Here is a 22,788-nt window from a genome sequence, read left to right on the forward strand (position 1 = left end):
GCGATGGTAAATCACTTCAGGATTTTTACCAAGGAAACTCCATGGATCCACTACTGGAAAGATTGTAGATGGAGAGCGGGGCATTTTGGGAGAGATGTGTCTGTAGTGTCGCTATGGGTCGGAAACGACTCGACGGCAAAAGACAAGACCCCAGCACTCAGAAGAGTGCTCTGCACACAGCAAGTGCTTAACAAGTACCATCATTATTATTATTATTGCAAAAATGGCAGCTTCAATAATAATAATAATAACGATGGTATTTGTTAAACGCTTACTATGTGCAAAGCACAGTTCTAAGCGCTGGGAGGATATAGGTGATCAGGCTGTCCCATGTAAGGCTCACAGTCTTAATCCCCATTTTACAAATGAGGGAACTGAGGCACAAAGAAGGTAAGTGATTTGGCCAAAGTCACACAGCTGACAAGCGGCAAGAGGAAGATACCCAAGAAACATGGGGCCTCTTTGATTCTTGTAGAGGAGAAGGTGCAAGCTTTGGTGAGATGGAAAGTCAAATGCACACTATTGATATTTCAAGAAACCTTGGAAAAAGTTCACTTCCTCAGTAAAAAATTTAACTGATGGGGGTTAAACAGCTTCATCTCGAGAACATGCCTGCTTCTAGAAATAGGCTCACATTGATGTCTGTCTCCCCCTCTAGCCTGTCAGGTCATTGCGGGCAGGGAATGTGTCTGTTATATTGTTCTATCATCCTCTCCCCAGTGTTTAGTACAGTGCTCTGCACACAGTCGAGCCAAAGGCAGATGACCTACCTCTCCACCCATCGATCATGGTGAGGGTGGCAGAGGATCTGAGTGGAAATATTTGCTGATCATTCATTCCTCTTATTAATAACCACAAAATACTCAAGCGAATATTCTTATACTTACCTTTCCCCCAATCCTACTCGCATCCACCCCAGCACTTAGTACAGTTCTTAGCACATAGTAAGCACTCAACAAATAGGACAGATGTTGTTGTTATTATTATTGTATCATACAGAGCAGAGCCCTAGACAGAAAGCAGGGAATGTGACCACCAACTCTGCTATATTGTACCCTCCAAGTACTTAGTACAGTGCTCTGCACACAGTAAGAGCTCAATAAATACCACTCATCAATTTAATATTAAGTTCAAACCTTGGGGAAGGGAATTTAGAGGTTTTCCTACATTCAGTATTTCATTTGTAATATCAAGGTTTTTTTTTCCTGAGATATGTTTGCACAATGAAAACAGCATTTTCAAAAATAAAATTTTCAGAAACAGCAGCTTTTAATCATTAACCTCACCAAAGAGAGAAGATCTCAGGACATAAATCCATAATTATAGGCCATCTTATTTTTAATTATGACATTTACTTCATCAAGTTATATTTTTTCATATCCAAATGGTTACAAATGCCGATCGATAAACTTTCACGTGAATTAAATCATATGTGGGCTTTGCATCATAATTAAAATCTCTTTGACTTTTGATCTTTTGTCCTTTAGAAATCATTAGTATTTCAATCACAATTTCATTTTTATAAATGTTCCAGCGAAACATATTATGTGCATTATGGATATAGGATAATTAAAGTAAAATGTATTTTAAAAGATGGCCAACATCGAACATAAGCTGTTTACAAACTCCCTACTGCCATTAGGAGAGTCCAGTGAATACAAAATGCTACTGAAAAGCTTTAATTGATTTTTAAATTTCAATTATGTTGGGCAATCACCATTTACTTCTATACCAAATAATTTAACTTTGTAGTTTTCATTACATAAAAATGTTCAAATTGGAACATTTGTTCTAAGAGCTTGTAGGAAAAAAAGGAAAGTTCTTAACTCTACATTATACATGCAAAACAACTGCTTCTGAAGAGCAATGAATCACAGCACTTAGCATAGCAATCAATGCTCTTGGGTTGCAGGTTAACTTAAGAGTTTAATTCAGATTTTGAAGTGAATGGGCTTTTATTCAACCAGGCTTTTCTTCTGGGCTCAGAAAAAGGGATCTAGTATAGATAGAGTGAATTTGATACTATAGCTCATATCCATAATTTATTTATTTAAGGTTAATACAATAATAATAACTCATTCATTCATTAGTATTTATTGAGTGCTTACTATGTGTACAGCACTGTACTGAGCACTTGGAATGTACAATTCGGCAACAGATAGAGACAATCCCTGCCCATTGACGGGCTTACAGTCTAATCGGGGGAGGCAGACAGACAAAAACAAGACAATAATCATGGCATTTTTTAGATGCTTTTCTTGTGCCAGGAACTGTACTAAACTCTGGGGTGGATACAAGCAAATTGGTGAGCTCCTTGGTGTAGAGAAGCAACATGGTGTAGTGGATAGAGCACGGGCCTGGGAGTCAGAAGGTTCTAATCCCAGCTCCGCCGCTTGTCTGCTATGTGACCTGGGCAAGTCACTTCACTTCTCTGGGTCTCAGTTCCCTCAGCTGTAAAATGGGGATTGAGACTGGGAGCCCCACATGGGACTGGGACTGTGTCCAACCTGAATTGGTCATATCCACCCCAATGCTTAGTACAGTGCTTGGCACATAGTAAGCACTTAAATACCACAATCATCATCAGGGCCCATGCTTGGTGAATTATTTGAAATCCTGCTTGGGTTGAGTACACTGCTAGACACATTGGGATAATGATCATGACAGTATTTGTTAAGAGTTTAGGATAAGTCAAGCACTGTCCTCAGCACTGGGATCAGCTTTATACTGGGCAGCTGGGAATCCAATAAGCTCACCTCACTGTGGACAGGGAATGTGTCTGTTATTGTTTTATTGTACTCTCTCAGGCACTTAGTACAGTGCTCTGCACACAGTAAGCACTCAATAAATACGACAATGAATGAATGAATGAATGAATGAATTCCCATCCCTGCTTCCTAGCATCATAGAAGGTCCTGGTTTTGTGGCATCCATGGGCACACCAGGCAACAGCAGTGGAGCAGAAAAGGCCGACTCGTCTATGGCCTTAGCTCCGCTGATCGGTGACAGCCAAAGTGAGGATTCCCCAGCTCACGAAGCCATGCTCCTCCAACTTCATTCCCCTCTCCTTCAAAGAAAATCAGCACTTCGGCACCTCCCCAGAGACAAAGTCAGCTTTCTCAGCAGAAGAGACTCTCTTTGAAATCTCCCCCGAGAGGAGAGCCGGGCTTGGAAGGTCCGGAGCATGGCACAGTGTGAAACTCATTAGTGCCCTAAGTGAGCAGAGCCATGGTCTGACTTGTGTTCCTTTCTTAAAATAGCCAGACGTTATCGGACTTGACGGGAGTTGTGAACCTATCTACCCAAAAGCCTTTTGGAATTTTTCATCTTTTGCCTTGCAGATCAGATCACAGAAATTATTTTCTAGGGTGCATCTTCTCTGGCTTCCCACCTCCTCCAATGCTCTGGGCTGCTGCTTTTCATTCAGTCATATTTATGGAGATCTTACTGTGTGCACAGCACTGTACTAAGCACTTGGGAAAGTGCAATATGGCAATAAAGAGAGACAATCTCTGCCCACAACGAGCTCACCATCTAAAGGTGGGGAGAAAGACATCAACACAAATGGACATCGAATCCCAGCTCTGCCACTTGTCAGCTGTGTGACTGTGGGCAAGTCACTTAACTTCTCTGTGCCTCAGTTACCTCATCTGTAAAATGAGGATGAAGACTGTGAGCCTCACGTGGGACAACCTCATTCCCCTGTATCTACCCAGCATTTACAGCAGTGCTCTGCACATAGTAAGCGCTTAACAAATACCAACATTATTATTATTATTATAATTATAATAATATTTTGTGAGTCAGGGCTCGGGACACTTTACTCCAGCAGCCCAGAATACTCCCAGGTATTTCTGCTTCACCCCTCCACTTGTGGATAGAGCTCGGGTCTGGAAGTCAGAATGCCTTATGTTCAAATCCTGACTCCACCGCTTGTCTGCTGTGTGACCTTGGGCAAGTCACTTCGCTTCTCTCTGGGCCTCATTTACCTCATCTACAAAATGGGGATTGAACCTGTGACACCACGCCAACACAGGACAAGGGCTGTGTCCATTCTGATTTGCTTGTATCCACTCCAGTGCTTAGTTCAGTGCCTGGCACATAGTAAACATTTAGCAAATACTACAGTTATTATTATTATTATTATTATTACTTTCATTCATTCATTCATTCATTCAATAGTATTTATTGAGCGCTTACTATGTGCAGAGCACTGTACTAAGCGCTTGGGATGAACAAGTCGGCAACAGATAGAGACAGTCCCTGCCGTTTGATGGGCTTACGGTCTAATCGGGGGAGACGGACAGACAAGAACGATGGCAATAAAAAGAGTCAAGGGGAAGAACATCTCGTAAAAACCAATGGCAACTAAATAGAATCGAGGCGATGTACAATTCATTAACAAAATAAATAGGGTGACGAAAATATATACAGTTGAGCGGACGAGTACGGTGCTGTGGGGATGGGAAGGGAGAGGTGGAGGAGCAGAGGGAAAAGGGGAAAATGAGGGTTTAGCTGCGGCGAGGTAAAGGGGGGATGGCAGAGGGAGTAGAGGGAGAAGAGGAGCTCAGTCTGGGAACGCCTCTTGGAGGAGGTGAGTTTTAAGTAGGGTTTCGAAGAGGGAAAGAGAATCAGTTTGGCGGAGGTGAGGAGGGAGGGCGTTCCGGGACCGCGGGAGGACGTGGCCCGGGGGTCGACGGCGGGATAGGCGAGACCGAGGGACGGTGAGGAGGTGGGCGGCGGAGGAGCGGAGCGTGCGGGGTGGGCGGTAGAAAGAGAGAAGGGAAGAGAAGTAGGAAGGGGCAAGTTGAGGTAGAGCCTTGAAGCCTAGAGTGAGGAGTTTTTGTTTTGAGCGGAGGTCGATAGGCAACCACTGGAGTTGTTTAAGAAGGGGAGTGACAGGCCCAGATCGTTTCTGCAGGAAGATGAGCTGGGCAGCGGAGTGAAGAATAGACTGGAGCGGGGTGAGAGAGGAGGAAGGGAGGTCAGAGAGAAGGCTGACACAGTAGTCTAGCCGGGATATAACGAGAGCCCGTAACAGTAAGGTAGCCGTTTGGGTGGAGAGGAAAGGGCGGATCTTGGCGATACTGTAGAGGTGAAACCGGCAGGTCTTGGTAACGGATAGGATGCGTGGGGTGAACGAGAGAGACGAGTCAAGGATGACACCGAGATTGCGGGCCTGAGAGACGGGAAGGATGGTCGTGCCATCAACGGTGATAGAGAAGTCTGGGAGAGGACCGGGTTTGGGAGGGAAGATGAGGAACTCAGTCTTGCTCATGTTGAGTTGCTCCTTTTACTTGCTCCTTTTATTCACCCTTCTCAGCTCCACAGCACTTATGTCCATATCTGAAACTTATTTATACTAACATCTTTCTCCCCACCTGGACTGAAAGCTCGTTGTGGTCGGGGAAGTTGTCCACCAACTCTGTTCTACTGTACTCTCCCAAGTGCTTATTACAATACTCTGCACACAGTAACTCGGCAAATCAGGATGCGGGAGAGGAGGGAGAAGGGGGTGACCCTTCTGGTCTTTTATGCGCTTCAGTCTGTGAGCTTTGGACACATATGATAGTCTCCCCACCTTCATAGCACGTACGTACATATATTTACATTACAGATTCTAAATTACATTGCATTTATATTAATGCCTGTCTCCCCATCTAGACTAAGCTTGTTATGAGCAGGGAACCCGTCTGCTAATTCTGCCATACTGTCCCCTCCCAAATGCTTAGCACAGTGCTCTTCACATAGTAAGTGCTCAAGAAATACAACTTGACCGTCAGCTCGTCGTGGGTGTGGAATGGGTCTGTTTATTCTTCTACTGTTCTCTCCCAGGTGCTTAGTATGGTGCTCTGCACATAGTAAGCACTCGGTATAGAGGACTGAATGAATGAATGGCCAACTGATTGAAAGAATGATAAATGAAGGTTACTATTCTGGGAAGCACCAAAATGCTTCCATCTCAACTGACTTCACGAGACTGGCAGTTCTATATTGGTGAGCGATCGGATATCGCCGGTCTGAGGCAGAGAACTCTTTTGTACCTCCGTTCTTTCTGAAGCCAACTCTTGATGCTCCTTACGGGAAAGGAGAAGCGAATGAAGTTGTCTTCCATTAATGGCCGGCCCGTAAATTATTCCTCATTGTCAGGGACCCAAGAGAACTAGCCCTCATCAAGATTTCACAATGTTTGCATTTTTTGGCTTTTGGCAGTGCCAGCTCCATCCCACAAATATCCATCATTTCTCAATAGAAAATGAGCATTATGGAGAACTTGCCAACAGGCCAAAGTGTTCTTGGACAAGTGGGGGTGGGGGTGGATTTTTGGGGTTGCGGAAGGCAAGCAAAAGTAGAAGCTGAGAGTCAAACTGGGAAGAAGCTGGAAAAAGATTCATTCATTATGCATTCATTCATTCATTCATTCATTCATTCATTCAACAGTATTTATTGAGTGCTTACTATGTGTAGAGCACTGTACTAAGTGCTTGGAATGTACAAATCGGCAACGATGAAAGAGTCAGTCAGTCAATCATATTTATTGAGAGCTTACTGTGTGCAGAGCCACTGTACTAAGCATTGGGAGAGGACAATATAACGATATAATGGGCACGTTCTAAAAATAATAATAATAATAATAATAATAATAATAATAATGATGATGTTGGTATCGGTTAAGCATTTACTGTGTGCCAGGCACTGTACTAAGCGCTGGGATGGAAACAAGCAAGTTGACTTGGACACAGTCCCTGTCCCATGTAGGGCTCACAATCTTAATCCCCATTTTTTTAACAGATGAGGTAACTGAGGCCCAGAGAAGTGAAGTGACTTGCCCAAGGTTACACAGCAGACTAGTGGCAGAGTAAGGATTAGAAGCCATGACCTTCTGACTCCTAGGCCTGGGCTCTATCCACTATGCCATATTGCTCATCTCCCCCTCTAGACTGTGAGTTCGTTGTGGGAAGGAATGTGTCTGTTTGTTGTTCTACTGTACTCTCACAAGTGCACAGGACAGTGCTTTGCACATAGTAAGTGCTCAATAAATATGACTGACTGAATGAATGAATACATGAATTGCCTCTCATTTTCTGCCCACAATGAGCTTACAGTCTAGAGGGGGAGGCAGACATTAATATAAATTTATAAAATGACATATCTGGACCTAAGTGTTGTGGGGCAGGGAGGGGGATGAATAAAGGGAGAGAAGAGGAAAGGAGAGCTCAGTCAGGGAAGGCCTCTTGGAGGAGATGGGTCTTCAATTACGCTTTGAAGGGGGTGGAGGGAAAGTCACTGTCTGTGGGATATGAGGAGGGAGGGCATTTCAGGGCAGAGGCATGACGTGGGCCAGGGGTCAGCGGCAAGATGGGGGCACAGTAGACAGGTTGGCATTAGAGGAGTGAAGTGTGCTGGCTGGGCTGGAGCAGGAGAGAAGCGAAGTGAGGTAGGAGGGGGAGAGGGAATTGACTGCTTTAAAGTCGATAAACTTTAAGGAGAGATTAAGAAAAAGAATAACAAACACCTTATTTATTCAGCACTCAAAGGGAGCCGGGCAAAGGCGCTGCTGGGCTAAGAGGTCAGTGTGTGTGGGGGTTCTTCCCCACTGCCGCTAGCCCACTCCCCACTCTCCCCCCATCTCCTAGGACCCTCCACTTCCTGAAGCCACAAGTCCCCGACCACGGCCTGCTTCCGACCAAGGCAGAGACCTTCCATGTGGGCAGAGAATAAGTCGACCCGCTCTACTGTCCTGTTCAATCCATCAGTCCATCAGTGGTATTTATCGAGTGCTTTACTATGTGCAGAGAACTGGACTTAGCACTTGAAAGAGTACAACACAACAGTAAACTGACGTTTTCTCTCCCAAGCGCTCAGTACAGTGGTCTGCCCACAGTAAGCACTCGATAAATTCATTCATTCAGTCGTATTTATTAAGCAGTTACTGTGTGTACTAAGCGCTTGGGAAAGAACAATACAACAATAAACAGGGACAATCGCTGCCCACAATGAGCTCACAGTCTAGAGGCAGGGAGAGAGACACCAGTACCAATAAATAAATACTGTCGATGGCCTGATTAACTGACCAACACATACACGATCAAACTGACTTTCAACCCCAATGCCTTTCTAGGCTGGAACACAAAAATGATAGCATAATAATGATGGTATTTGTTAAGCGCTTACCAGGTACCAGGCACTGTACTAAGCAATGGGGTGGATACAGGCAAATCGAGTTGGACACAGACTCAGTTCCACATAGGGCTCACAGTCTTAATTCCCGTTTTACAGAAGAGGTAAGCGAGGCGTAGAGAAATGAAGTGTCTTGCCCAAGATCACACAGTAGACAAGTGGTGGAGCCAGAATTAGAATTCAGGTCCTCTGAATCTCAAGCCCAGGTTCTTTCCACTATGCCATGCTGCTCACGCCACTTAAACTTGTGATATGTAGGCTGGCACAAGAAAAGGTGTTAAGCAAATTAACACACAAGCTAACAAGTGGATCCAGAATTAGAACTCAGGGCCTTCTGACTCCCAGGTCTGCACTCTACCCACTACGCTATGCTGCTTTGCCATGCTGACTCTGCCAAGGGCCTGTTGTGTGCCCTTGGGCAAGTCGCTTACCTTCTCTGTACCTCAGGTTCCTCTTCTGTAAAATGGGAATTCAATACCTGTTGTCCCTCCTCTTACCTGTGGGTCAGGGATTGTGTCTATTCTGATTATCCCAATATTTACCCCAGACCTTAGCACAGTGCTCGAGAGCATCATAAATTGATGTGGGTTCTAATCCCGGCTCCGCCACGTCTGCTCTGTGACCTTGGGCAGGTCACTTAAGTTCTCTAGGCGTCAGTTACCTCATCTGTAAAATGGGGATTTGCTGATTGGAAAGACATACCCCAGGTCACTAAAGTGCCAGCAGAGTACACAATCTCCCGGTGAGGTCACTTAAGTTTTCTGTGCCTCAGTTACCTCATCTGTAAAACAGGGATTTACTGACTGAAAATGACATACCCAAGGTCATTTTAAGTTGCCAGCAGAGTAAAAATAGTAATAATAATGATAGTATTTACTAAGCACTTACTATGTGCCAAGCACTGTTCTAAGCACTAGGGGGATACAAGGTAATCAGGTTGTCCCACGTGGGGCTCAGTCTTAACCCCCATTTTACAGATGAGGTAACTGAGGCACTGAGAAGTTAAGTGACTTGCCCAAAGTCACCTAGCTAACAAGTGGTGGAGCTGGGATTCGAACCCATGACCTCTGACTCCCAAGCCTGTGCTCTTTCCACTGAGCCATGCTGAATGCAACATACAGGAAGCATTCATATAAATACCATAATTATTATGAGCCTTATAGGGGCTTTCTGTCTAAAAGCATCTTTTTTCAGTTATCCACTGGTGCAGTAAAGATGGTCATTTAACACAATGGGCAGCGATAAACTTGTGTCAAATGGACAAGAGATGAAATGTATACTTTCAAAATTAGTGCACCGATTAAATTGAGTTCAACTTAAATGGAGACAATGACAAAAGCTAAAATCATATGCGAGCTGAGAAACGCCATTTGGTAGAACAATACAGTAATGGGAGAATGGGGAAAGAGCTTCGCATAACCTAATTATTAAAGAACAGCAGCAAGACATTAATCCAGGGGTCATAAAGTTTCTATTAATCAAATTACAAATTTACACATCAATCTTGCAAATGATAAAGCAAGTCATCTGCCCAGTTTATACTAATTGAATGTCTTGGTTCAAACAGTCACATTCCAGGTATACTGAGAGAGAGAGAGAGAAAGAGATGGCATATTTTAATTTCCTTATTCTTGACCTATATCTTTGTCGGTGAAGATTCATTACCTCTGTAATGATGTTTGCTGTATACACCAAATATGCTAGTAATGCATTTTATAAAAACTCGATGTGAGAAGGTCTGTGACATTCCTGCCTCAATGTGTATTAATGTTTTCCTCCCCCTCTTGTCTGTAAACTTGTTATGGACAGGGAATGTATCTCCTAATTCTGCCGCATTGTACTCTCACAAGGGTTTAGAGTTCAGTAAGTGCTCGATAAATCCGACTGACTGATTCCTCTAAACTATAAGCTCGTTAAGAGTGGGGAATGTGTCTGCCAAGCACTTAGTATGATGCTCTGAACATAGTAAGTCCTCAATAAATAGAAGTGACTGATTGACTGAAATGTGAAGTATCAAAGTAGAACCATGCATAAATAGACTGAGGCTTCTCTTGGCTACTTTTGAAAAAGAAGGCTCCTTTATCACCAAAACCAGGCAGAGCGTCAACAAAAAGAAATCCTCCTGTGAAAAGACAAGCTTTTTTCTCTACTCTGAGAGGTGGTGGGACTGAAGAGTTCTGAAGGGAGTGCTTACTTTTCATTTTTGAGTTGATCTAATGACAAGAGAAATCAATAAGAAACAGCATAGACAAGAAGCGTGGATAGAGCCTGGGCCTGGGAGTCAGAAGGGCCTGGGTTCTAACCCCAGCTCTGCCACTTGTCTGTCATGTGACCTTGGGTGAGTCACTTCATTTCAGCGTGACTCAGTGGAAAGAGTCCGGGCTTGGGAGTCAGAGGTGATGGGTTCTAATTCTGGCTCTGCCTCATGCCAGCTGTGTGACTTTGGGCAAGTCACTTAATTTCTCTGGGCCTCAGTTACGTCATCTGTAAAATGGGGATTAAAACTGTAAGCCCCAAGTGGGACAACCTAAGTACCTTGTATCCCTCCAGTGCTTAGAACAGTGCTTTGCACATAGTAAGCGCTTAACAAATGCCACCATTATTTATTATTATTTCCTCATCTGTCAAATGGAGATTAAATACCATCTCTCCCTCCTACCTGACCGCGAGCCCCATATGAGACAGAGACTGTCCCACCTGATCATCACATATCCCAGTTACCAGTTACCTCTGTAAAATGGGGGGAGGAGCCCAAGGTGGGACAGGAACGGTATCCAACCTGATTAATCTGTATTTACCCCGGTGTCGGGAACATAGTGAGGGCCTAACAAATGCCTTTAAAAAAAGGAATCAGTCTTAGTCAAATGAGGAAGAATTATTTGAGAAAGGCAGTGAACCCAAGGGGGCTATTTAGGTTTTATGTTCAAGTATAAAATTTCCAGTTAGAACCAAGCTTTCCCATTTTATTCAGTTCAGCTGTCAATTAGACTGTGAACCCAACAAGAGCCAGGGGTGACAGAAGGAATTTTATAAACATTTCCAATATAAAGAATTCTACATACATACGTAACACGGCTGGCAGTATATTGAAGTTTTTGAATGTTGAGTTGAAGGGAAGCATTTGAGGAGTTAAAGATTTGGCAATATTCTCTAGAGACCAGCATGGCTTAGAAGATAGAGAGCACAGGCCTGGAAGTCAAAAATTCATGGGATCCAATCCTGGCTCTGCCACGTGCCTGCTGTGTGACCTTGGGCAAGTCACTTCTCTGGGCCTCAGTTCCCTCATCTGTAAAATGGGGATTGAGATCGTAAGCCCCACGTGGGACAGGTAGTGTGTCCAATCTGATGATGATGATGTTGGAATTTGTTAAGCGCTTACTATGTGCCGAGCACTGTTCTAAGCGCTGGGGTAGACACAGGGGAATCAGGTTGTCCCACGTGGGGCTCACAGTCTTCATCCCCATTTTACAGATGAGGTAACTGAGGCACCAAGAAGTGAAGTGACTTGCCCAAAGTCACACAGCTGACAAGTGGCCGAGCCGGCATTCAAACCCATGACCTCTGACTCCAAAGCCTGTGCTCTTTCCGCCGAGCCACGCTGCTTCTCTGATTTGCTTGTATCCACCCCAGTGCTTAGTCCAGTGCCTGGCACAGAGTAAATGATTAACAAACACCACGATTATTATTATTTTTCCTCCAAATAAAGGAGAAGCAGAGTGACTTAGTGGAAAGAGCATGGATTTGGGAGTCAGAGGACATGGGTTCTACTCCAGGCTCCTCTACTTGTCTGCTGGGTGACTCTGGGCAAGCCACCTAACTTCTCTGTGCCTCAGTTACCTCAACTGTAAAATGGGGATTAAGACTGTGAGCCCCATGAGGGATAACCTGATTACCTTGTATCTACCCCAGTGCTTAGAACAGTGCTTGGCACATAGAAAGCGCTTAACAAATACCATAATTATTATAAAAAATTTCCCATTAAAATGAAGATATTAGTCAGATTAGGTGACTTCATCCACTCGGGAATATCTTTTGAGCACTTTGATGATGGGAAGAAGAGTGGCTGACTCAGACCTCGGGCCACGCCTAAAACAACCAGGTCCGACTTCTTGCTGTGGAATTTTCTCGGGGAAACCCACCTCATATTATACCATCGGTTTACATTCATTTTGCATCCTGAGGAAAGTAAAAGAAAAGCTAGAGGATGAGAAAGGCACCGATGCCAAATGAATGCTGAGGTTAAATGAAAGTTAAGTGCTAAAGAAACCTTCTTTTTTACCCGTTAAAATTACCTCCGGGCAAAATTCAGCTGGTGAATTTGGCATTTGCCTTTACAAAGGTCTGAAACTCTGCAGGGATATTAGGAAATTAAGCAGCTGTTGAGCTGATTTTCCATGTAGTAGGTGTCCACCATTAAGAGGAGACCTTCATACCATCATAAATGTTGGGGGGGATACTGACGAGACTGTAAGCTCGCTGTGGGCAGGGAACATGTCTGTTTATTGTCATATTGTACTCTCCCAAGCGCCTAGTACAGTGCTTTGCGAAAAGTAAACACTCAATAAATACACTGAATTAATGAATGAATTAATTAATTAAAGTGAATATCAATGATTTTCCTTGACCAGAAGCTTGCTGTAAGCAGGGAGCGTGTTTACCAACTCTGTTACATTATACTCTCCCAAGCGCCCGTTACAGTGCTCTGCCCAAAGGAAGCACTCAATGAGTACTCCCGCTTGATTAATTGGCATGGCGTTTCGAACTAAGGAGCACCTGACTCGAGCCACTCATAATCCCGTCAATTTAAGGGTCCTCCACCATTTTCCATCTTTCTATTTGCCCTGCGGGGCCCCTCTCTGCGAGTGCCAGATTGTCCGGCTGATGAAACCAACGGGCTCACCATGCCCCAGAAATCAGAAACGATCCCGGGATTTCTAAAAAGTTCCACCTGAAAAATTTTGGACTCAGACTTTTATTAAATATACTTAGCCCAAAGGTCAGAGCTCCCGAATTTGCTAGATAAATAAATGTTGGTGAGCTGGATGAATCACCAGAGAATTGGTGCATGGCAGCGAATGAATAACCTGCAAAGCTGCCCAAACCCCATTATTTCGCTTTTTCCAGTAGCCCAAAGATTCATGTCCCTGCATGCCTCCAGTTCATTACGGAGAAATATCACTCCTTTTCTGGCACACTCCGGTCGGCCCTCAGAGCCCCACGAGGACCCTTTAATGTTTAATTCCCCATCATCTGCTCCAGTGAACAGCTTAATCTCTGCTTGTATGATCAATACTATATCAGTGTAAATTAAAATGACAATTTTAAAGTAATTAAGCCTGTTAATGCTCGATTCAAATGTCATTATTTGCACAAGGGATTGAGGAGAAATTACATCGTGTCCAGTGTGGCAGTTAGATGTCTGAGCCTTCTCAATCCTGTTGCTGCTCTGCCACTGGAGGTTTTAGCAAAGCAGATTAACTTCGAGCTCCCCACTGCCAGGACACCTATCCAATTTCAAAAGAGGATAACGCAATTTGAGAAATTTAATTCCGGCTACAAACTCAATTATTGTGATAATGGATGAAAACTGGGGGGAGACTCTAAACAAGGCTCCCATCAAAAAGAATACACTTTACTGCGGAATGAGATCCAACGGTAATGGCTTGATTCGATTTGCGAGCTCCCTTTTGAAAACCCTTTAAATAATTGTGATTGTTGGAAGGGCAGTCGACGTTTATTAAATAGCCCCGTCTCTAACCCCCAGGTGGCTGTGGAGTCACAGATTCAGGTCACGAGCAAAAGGTTTCTGCTGTTTGTTTGGAAAGACGCATCTATTAGATGGGGAAAGTGGTATCATAATACCCCACTGGCCTGGGATAAAATCTTGCCCTCGCCTACCTGCTGGCGTGTCTGATCTCCTCTCTGACATCACTGACATTTTTCATTCGTATTTTTTAATGGTATTTGTTAAGCACTTACTATATGCCAGGCACTGTTCTGAGCGCTGGGATAGATACAAAGTAATCAGGTTTGACACAGTCCCTGTCCCACATGGAGCTCACAATCTTAATTCCCATTTTACTGATGAGGAAACTGAGGTCCAGGGAAGTGAAGTGACTTGCCCCAAATCACACAGCAGACACGTGGTGGAGCAGGAATTAGAACACAGATCCTCTGACTCCCAGGCCCGTGGTCTATCCACTGGGCCATGCTACTGCTCCTTTCAGAGCGTGGGGGGCTTTATTCAAAAAATAAATGGCTCTTTAGCTCTGTGATAGCCAAAGCACTCAGTAAACACAGGGTTCATTACCTTGGAGAAGTTCAATGGGAAGCTCTCATTCTTCTAAACATAAATTCACTTGCGTGTGGAAACTCCCACCCAAAAAAACTAACCCTCTGATAAAAAGGCCACAATAGAGATTCGGTAGCCCTGACCTAACGTGTCAACCAACTCTGTGGTAATGTGCTCTCCCAAGTGCTTAGTACACTACTCTGCACCCAGTAAGCGCTCAATAAATCCACTTATTGAGTTGACAGTGTGAAACTGCTTTACAGGGAAGAAGCAGCACAGACTGAAATGTTACTCAACATATTGGCAGGGAATGTGTCTGTTCTGTTCTATTGTACTCTCCCCAATGTTCAGTACAGTGCTCTGCACACAGTAAGTGCTAAATAAATGCAACTGATTGATCGATATTAGACCCACAATAAAAAATGGCAACCAAATATCCATTCCCTGTTAATTAATTAATTAATTAATGTTCATATTTGTTAGGGGCTTACTATGTGCAGAGCATTGTTCTAAGCGCTGTGGTAGATACAGGATAATCAGGTTGTCCCACATGAGGCTCACAGTTAATCCCCATTTTACAGATGAGGTAACTGAGGCACAGAGAAGTGAAGTGACTTGCCCACAGACACACAGCTGACAAATGGCAGAGCCAGAATTCGAACCCATGACCTCTGACTCCAAGCCGGGCTCTTTCCACTGAGCCACACTGTGGACCATTTAGCAGTAGAGAAGCTAGCAGAAAGGATTGCACAGATATTGCTTTTTCTGGGAAAAATTCTCGGTAATAGGAACACGTCCCTTTCTACAAACTCTAGTGGATTGTCCTTTCCCAAGTGGTTAGTCCAGTGCTCTGCACACTGTAAGCGCTCCATAAATACCATGAATTGATTGATCAATGGGATACTATACTTTGAAAGTTAAGTTTCCCTAACTTTGTGAGGTGATTCAAATGAATTCTTAAGTCTCTGTGAATCCTTGCAGCTGAGCCAGCTTGTCCTTTTCGGATCCTAACCATTCATTCATTCAGTAGCATTCACTGAGCACTTATTGTGTGCAGAGCACTGCACTAAGTGCTTGGGAGAATACAATATAACAATAAACAGACACATTCCCTGCCCAAAATGAGCTTACAATCTTGGGGAGGTGTGTGTGTGTGGTGGGGGGTAGACAGACATTAATAGAAATAAATTACATATAGGGACATATGTGCTGTGGGTTGGGGGGGGATGAATAAATGGAGCAACTCAGGGTGATGCAGAAGGAAGTGGGAAAAGAGGTAAGGAGGGCTTAATAATAATAATAATGTTGGTATTTGTTAAGCGCTTACTATGTGCAGAGCACTGTTCTAAGCACTGGGGTAGATACAGGGTAATCTGGTTATCCCACGTGAGGCTCAAAGTCTTCATCCCCATTTTACAGATGAGGGAACTGAGGCACAGAGAAGTTAAGTGACTTGCCCACAGTCACACAGCTGTCAAGTGGCAGAGCCTGCATTCGAACCCATGACCTCTGACTCCCAAGCCCGTGCTCTTTCCATTGAGCCACGCTGCTTAGTCAGGGAAGGCCTCTTGGAGGAGATGGGCCTTCAATAAGGCTATAAAGGCAGGGAGAGTCATTGTCAGATAAGACAAATAGTATTAACCCATACATATAACTACTTTAATCAGTCCATCAATCCATGGTATTTAGTAAGCTCTTACCATGTGCACAATACTGTACTAAGCGCTTGGGAGAGTACCTTACAAGAGTTGGAAGACATGCTCCCTGCTCGCAAGGAGCTTCCAGGCCAGAGAGGGAGACAGATATTAATATAAATGATTAAGTTACATAAATCCTGTGGGACTAGGGTTGGTTGAATATCAAGTGGAGAAGCAGAGAAGCCATTTTGCGTAGGGGATAGAGTATGAGCCCAGGAGTCAGAGGACCTGGGTTTTAATCCTTGCTCAGCCACATGCCTGCTGTGTGGCCTTGGGCAAGTCACTTCACTTCTCTATGCTTCAGCTACCTACTCTGTAATATTCATTCATTCATTCATTCAGTAGTATTTATCGAGCGAGTACTATGTGCAGAGCACTGTACTAAGAGCCTGGAATGTACAAATCGGTAACAGATAAGACAGTCCCTGCCCTTTGACGGGCTTACGGTCTAATCGGGGGAGACGGACAGACAATAGCAATAAAGCTATGGGGATTAAGACCATGAGCCCCATGTGGGTCTTGGACTGTGTCTGGCCAGAATAGATTGTTATCTATCCCTTGCACTTATAACAGTGCCTGATGCATAATAAGCCCTTAACAAATAGCATAAAAATCTAAAAAAGGGGTCAAAGGGCAGAGGTCCAAGGGCATGGATGACATAGAAAGGAGAGGGAGTGGGTGCATCTGAAAACCTCACTTTTCCTACTTACTCTTAGTCTGATATAATTTACTTACTCAATCTGATATAATTTAAGTGTCGTCTTCCCAGCTAGGTTATAAACTCCATGTTACCCCAAGCCTGGGATTTGACGGGAGTCTGGGTTGTAATCCCCGCTCTGACACTTTCTTGCTCTGTGACCTTAGGCATGTCACTTGTCTTCACTGTATTACTGGTTCCTCATTTGCAAAATGTGGATTAAATTCCTGTTCTCTCACCCGCTTGATAGTGAGCCCTTTGTGGGAGAGGGACTGTGCCCAATCTGACTCTCTTGTACCTACCCCAGGACCTAAAACAGTGCTTGGCACCTAGGTAGCACTTAACAAATAAAATAATAATAACTGTGGTATTTGTTAAGCGCTTACTATATGCCTGGCACTAAACTAAGCGCTGGGGTGGATACGAGGAAATTGGGCTGGGCACCGTCCCTGTCCCACATGGGGCTCACCGTCTAGATTCCCACTTTACAGATGAGATAAATGAGGCACAGAGAAGTTAAGTGATTTGACCAAGGTCACAGAGCAGACAAGTGGTGGAGCCAGGATTAGAACCCATAACCTTCTGACTCCTGGGCCTGTGATCTATCCACTATGCCATGCTGCTTCTCAAATTCCACTATTGTTATTTTATGGTGCTATCTGATTAGCATTTATTATGTGCCAGGCACTGTACTAAGCACTGGAGTACATACAAATTAATCAGATTGGACACAGTCCCTTTCCCGCATAGGGCTCACACTCTAAGTAGGAAGGTGAATAGGTACTGAACCCCCATTGTTACAGCTGATGAAACTGAAGCCCAAAGAGATGAAGTGACTCGAAGAGCTGGGATTAGAACCCAGGTTCTCCGACTTCCAGGCCCGGGCTATTTCTACCAGGTCATGCTGCTTCTCTGAATCTCAGGTGGGCTGGAATTCTTGCTCCTCTTCTCCCTACAGCTAGCCAAACTTTCAAAGAGCCAGCGTCAAAGCAGATTATTCCTGCTTTATTTTGCAATCATCTAAAACCTTTGTGATTTTAATTATAGCTTTTTCTGTTCTGCATTGTTAATGGGGCATGCTAATGGCCATTAGGCCAGATGGAGCAGTAAGCTAATTGTTTCTCAATGTACAACACCCTTATTCATCAAGAGCAAGTTGGCGGGCATTTGCTTAACAAAGCTTATTAATTATCACCAGGCTTGGCACTTCATGAAGGAACAGGCCTTCATTAAATTTTACCTTGACTGAAAGAATTAATTCAAGAACTGTACAGACATCCTTCCACTCAGAGATAAGAAACAGAGGACAAGAAAAGGTGCATCCCAAGAGATCAACTTCATAATCAATTCTGATAGCAAACTACAGGCCGCCGCTGTGTAGATTGCCAGTGACAAAAATCGCAGGATGGAATTCCGGTCTTGCCTCGCTAATAATCTTTACAATACATTTTTTGCGAGGGGAGTCGTGAAACGACTTTTTGTTCCTGCTGTTCCGGAAGCATCAGCATTTTCATCGGTGTACTCGAGACCCTGATGCGTTAGGTAGCTGGCAACAGTGATAAAATCAAATTTAAATACTTGCATACTGTCAAATTCGATGTTGCTTTAACTAATAAAAAAGGATGGCTCAGGAAGTCATTTTTACTCTCTTAAAAAGCCCCACAGAGTCTGACTTCTCTTAAGGATTTGAATCAAAACGAGGTCCCCCACAGGAGTAACTCAGGCGCTGTGAAAGCCGGGCAGAAGCAGAACGATTCCTTGAAGCAAGAACCGGTGAATGATCTTAAAGGGAAACAACCCTAAAGTTAACTGTCACTTGGGATCAGACGAATAGAACGTGGAAATCGGTCACTGCGATTTTTTTTTTATGTTGGCTGCTTCAGTGGTTTTCTGTCAAAAAGTGCTAACAAGCGTGAAACTCTTAAAGAGCTTTATAATTTTTCAGTTTGTTCACCAATACATTTCTTAAAGAATATTTGTTTCCCTCAGGCTGGGTTATGACACACCGTTCAATCACGCTTGTCTCTGTGTCTGATGTATAGGGCCGCCACCAGCACAACTTAGCCAGACCTTCGCCAAAATGTCAGGAACAAATTTTTCACGTGGTGAGATAGGCTTACGACAAGTGATTGAGAAGGAAATACAGCCCCAGGTGCCCTTGCCACTCAAAGTTCCACAGATAGTTAGCGGTACAATTTCTGTTAGAGTGAAAAATGAACCCTTTTCCCCTACCCTCCCAGAACTTTTCTTTTTTTATGGTATTTGTTTAGCGCTTACTATGTGCCAGGCCAGCGCGGGGGTAGATACAAGCTAGTTAGGCTGGACACAATCCATGCCCCACGCGGGGCTCACAGTCTTAACCTCCGTTTTACAGATGAGGTAACTGAGGCACAGAGAAGTTAAGTGACTTGCCCACAGTCACACAGCTGACAAGTGGCAGAGCCGGGATTCGAACCGATGACCTCTGACTCCCAAGCCCGTGCTCTTTCTGCTGAGCCACGCTGCTGTACCTATCCCAGCACTTAGTACAGTGCCTGGCATATAGTAAGTGCTTAACCAACACCATAATTATTATTATTATTATTAATTGCTATGAATTGGATGTCCTGCCAGCATCCCACACTCAACATCTCTAGCACAGAACGCCTCACTTTCCCCCAAACCATCTCCTCAATCAACCGAGGTATTAATTGAGGGCTTATTGGGTTCAAAACAATGTACTAACTGCTTGGGAAAGTACGATATGACACAATTGGTAGACACAACCCCTGGGGAAACAGTCATTAATAGCAATAAACGAATTAGGGCTATGTACCTAGGAGCTGTGGGGCTGAGGGTGGGGTGAACATCAAATGTTTAAAGGATACAGATCCAAGTACAAAGGTGTTGCAGAAGGAAGAGGGAGTCGGGGAAAAGAGGCTTTAATATGGGAAAGCATCTTGGAGGAGGTGGGATTTTAATAAGGGTTTGAAGGTGGGGAGAGTGGTGGTTTGGTGTATGTGGAAGGGGAAGAAGTTCCAGATGAGAGGCAGGATGGGAAGACGGGATCGGTGGTAAGATAGATAAGATGGAGGCACAGTGAGCCAACTGTGCTCCTCCCCCTAACTTTCCCATCTCACTCAGCCTACAAGTCAACAATTTGGGATCCCCCTCAACTCATTCAACCCTCCTGTCGAGTCAACGGCCAAATAATCATCATAATAATCATTGTATTTGTTAAGTTCTCCTATGCATCGACGCCTTATCGTGGCAGGAGAGTTTGCATCCTCCAATGAGGCTTAGAGTTATGCCATATAGGGTTACTCATAATCAAAACGTCTAAGCCAAACTGCTAAAGTTGACTGACCTGCGCTGGGCAGCAGTGGCCCGGGAAAGAAGTCAAAGGCGGATGACCGAGTGATCAGAATGTTGATCTAAGACAATGGCGGAGAGTCGAGTTTCTGCAGCGCGGAAGAGGGCAAAGGGTAAACCACTTCCACAGCTAAACCGAGAAAATTCTCTGGAAATCCACATACCAGAACCATGTTATGACAGAAGATGGGACGTTGTGAAGAGGGTGAGTCCACGGAGTCGCTATGGGTCGGAAATACTCGGTATTTGAAGAAGACTTATTAAGCGCTTAGTATGTGCCAAACACTCTACCAAGCACTGGGGTAGACACAAGTTAATCAGTTTGGACCCAAACCCGGTCCCTCCTGGGGCTCACAGTGTAAGTAGGTCTTGTTTTTGTTTTGTTCTGTTTTGCTTTGCTGTCTGTTTCCCCCGTTTAGACTGTGAGCCCGTCACTGGGCAGGGATTGTCTCATCTGTTGCCCAAGTGTACATTCCAAGTGCTTAGTACAGTGCTCTGCATTTAGTAAGTGCTCAATAAATACTATTGAATGAATAGGAGGGAGTAGGACTTAATCCCCATTTTACAGATGAGGTAACAGAGGCCCAGAGAAGTAACGTCTCCCCCTTCTAGACTGTGAGCCCGTTGCTGGGAAGGGATTGGCTCAATCTGTTGCCGAACTGTACTTGGCAAGTGCTTAGTACAGTGTTCTGCACACAGTAAGCGCTCAATAAATACGACTGAATGAATGAATGACTTGCCCGAGGTCCCACGGCACACATGCAGCAGAGTTGGGTTTAGAATAATAACAGTGGTATTCGTTAGGGGCTTACTATGTGCCGGGCACTATACTACCCAGGTCTTCTGACTCCCAGGCCAGGGCTCTTCCATTCGGCCATGTGTGACCTTGGGCACATTGCTTCACTTCTCTGTGACTCAGTTCCCTCATCTGGAAAATGGGGATTTAAAGTGTGAGCCCCACGTGGGACAACCTGAAACCTTCTATCTATCCCAGTGCTTAGGAAGTGCTCGGCACATAGTAAGCGCTTAACAAATACCATTATTATTATTACTCCAGCGCGCAGGACAGTGCTGGGCACATAGTAAGCGCTGAACAAATACCATTATTATTTCCCTACTGAAAGCTCACCTCCTCCAGAAGGCCTTCCCAGACTAAGTTCCCCTTATCCTCTGCTCTCCCTCCCTTCCCCATTGCCCCAACCCTCTCCCTCTGCTCTACGCCCCCACCCCATAGCACTTGTGTCTATATTTACATATAATTTTACTTAATTTTATTAATGTGTATATATCTAAAATCCCTTTTATATATAATGATGCTTCCTATGCCTGTTCACTTGTTCTGATGTCTGTCTCCCCCATTCTAGACTGTGAGGCCATTGTGGGCAGGGATTCTCTGTTGCTGAATTGTACTTCCCAAGTGCTTAGTACAGTGCTCTGCACACAATAAGCTATCAACAAATACAAATGAACGAATGGCTTGACCAGTGCAGCAGCCTCGTCACTGGTCTCCCTGCCTCCAGCTTCTCCCTGCTCCAATCTCTTCTACCTGCTGCCTCCCTGATCATCTTCCTAAGGAATCGCTGGGCCCCAATTTCCCCTCCCCTTTCCTCAAAACCCTCCGGTAGCTTCCTGGGTCTCTCATACAAAAACTCCTCTCCATTGGCTTCAAAGCTCTCCATCATCTGAAGCCACCTTACCCATCTGTTCCCCACTTCTGCTATTTCCCAACTAGCTGTCTTTGTTTCTCACATTCTATCTTTTGAGACGTACCTCATTCTAAACTCTCCCATTTCCATCCTCTCCAGCTCATGCTTTTCTCCTGGCTTGGAACTCCCTGGCTCCCCACATCAGACAGACCACAGGTCCCCCACATTCAATCCTTTCTAAATCCTTAGAGAAGCAGTGTGGTTTAGCGGAAAGAGCCGGGCTTGGAAGTCAGAGGACTTGGGTTAATAATAATAATAATAATAATAATAATAATGTTGGTATTTGTTAAGCGCTTACTATGTGCCGAGCACCGTTCTAAGCTCTGGGGTAGACACAGGGGAATGAGGTTGTCCCACGTGGGGCTCAAAGTCTTAATCCCCATTTTACAGATGAGGGAACTGAGGCACCGAGAAGTGAAGTGACTTGCCCAAAGTCACACGGCTGACATTCGAACCCATGACCTCTGACTCCCAAGCCCATGCTCTTTCCACTGAGCCATGCTGCTTCTCTATAATGTTGGTATTTGTTAAGCGCTTACTATGTGCCGAGCACCGTTCTAAGCGCTGGGGTAGACACAGGGGAATCAGGTTGTCCCACGTGGGGCTCACAGTCTTAATCCCCATTTTACAGATGAGGTAACTGAGGCACAGAAAAGTGAAGTGACTTGCCCACAGTCACGCAGATGACAAGTGGCGGAGCCGGGATGTGAACCCATGATCTCTGACTCCAAAGTCCGTGCTCTTTCCACTGAGCCACGCTGGGTTCTAATCCCGGCTCTGTCACTTGTCTGCTGTGTGGCCTTGGGCAAGCCACTTAACTTCTCTGTGACTCAGTTACACATCTGATTAAGATTTTAAGCCCCA

General features: G+C 44.6%; 1 protein-coding gene across 1 annotated transcript in view; it reads right to left on the reverse strand.

Annotated features, from left to right (window-relative positions):
• INPP5A (inositol polyphosphate-5-phosphatase A) overlaps positions 1-22,788 on the reverse strand; it is a 524,295-nt gene that overhangs the window by 257,911 nt on the left and 243,596 nt on the right. The gene's annotated exons all lie outside the window — the stretch shown is intronic.

The sequence above is a fragment of the Ornithorhynchus anatinus genome, chromosome 3 (assembly GCF_004115215.2).
Source record: "Ornithorhynchus anatinus isolate Pmale09 chromosome 3, mOrnAna1.pri.v4, whole genome shotgun sequence".
Taxonomy (NCBI): Eukaryota; Metazoa; Chordata; class Mammalia; order Monotremata; family Ornithorhynchidae; genus Ornithorhynchus; species Ornithorhynchus anatinus.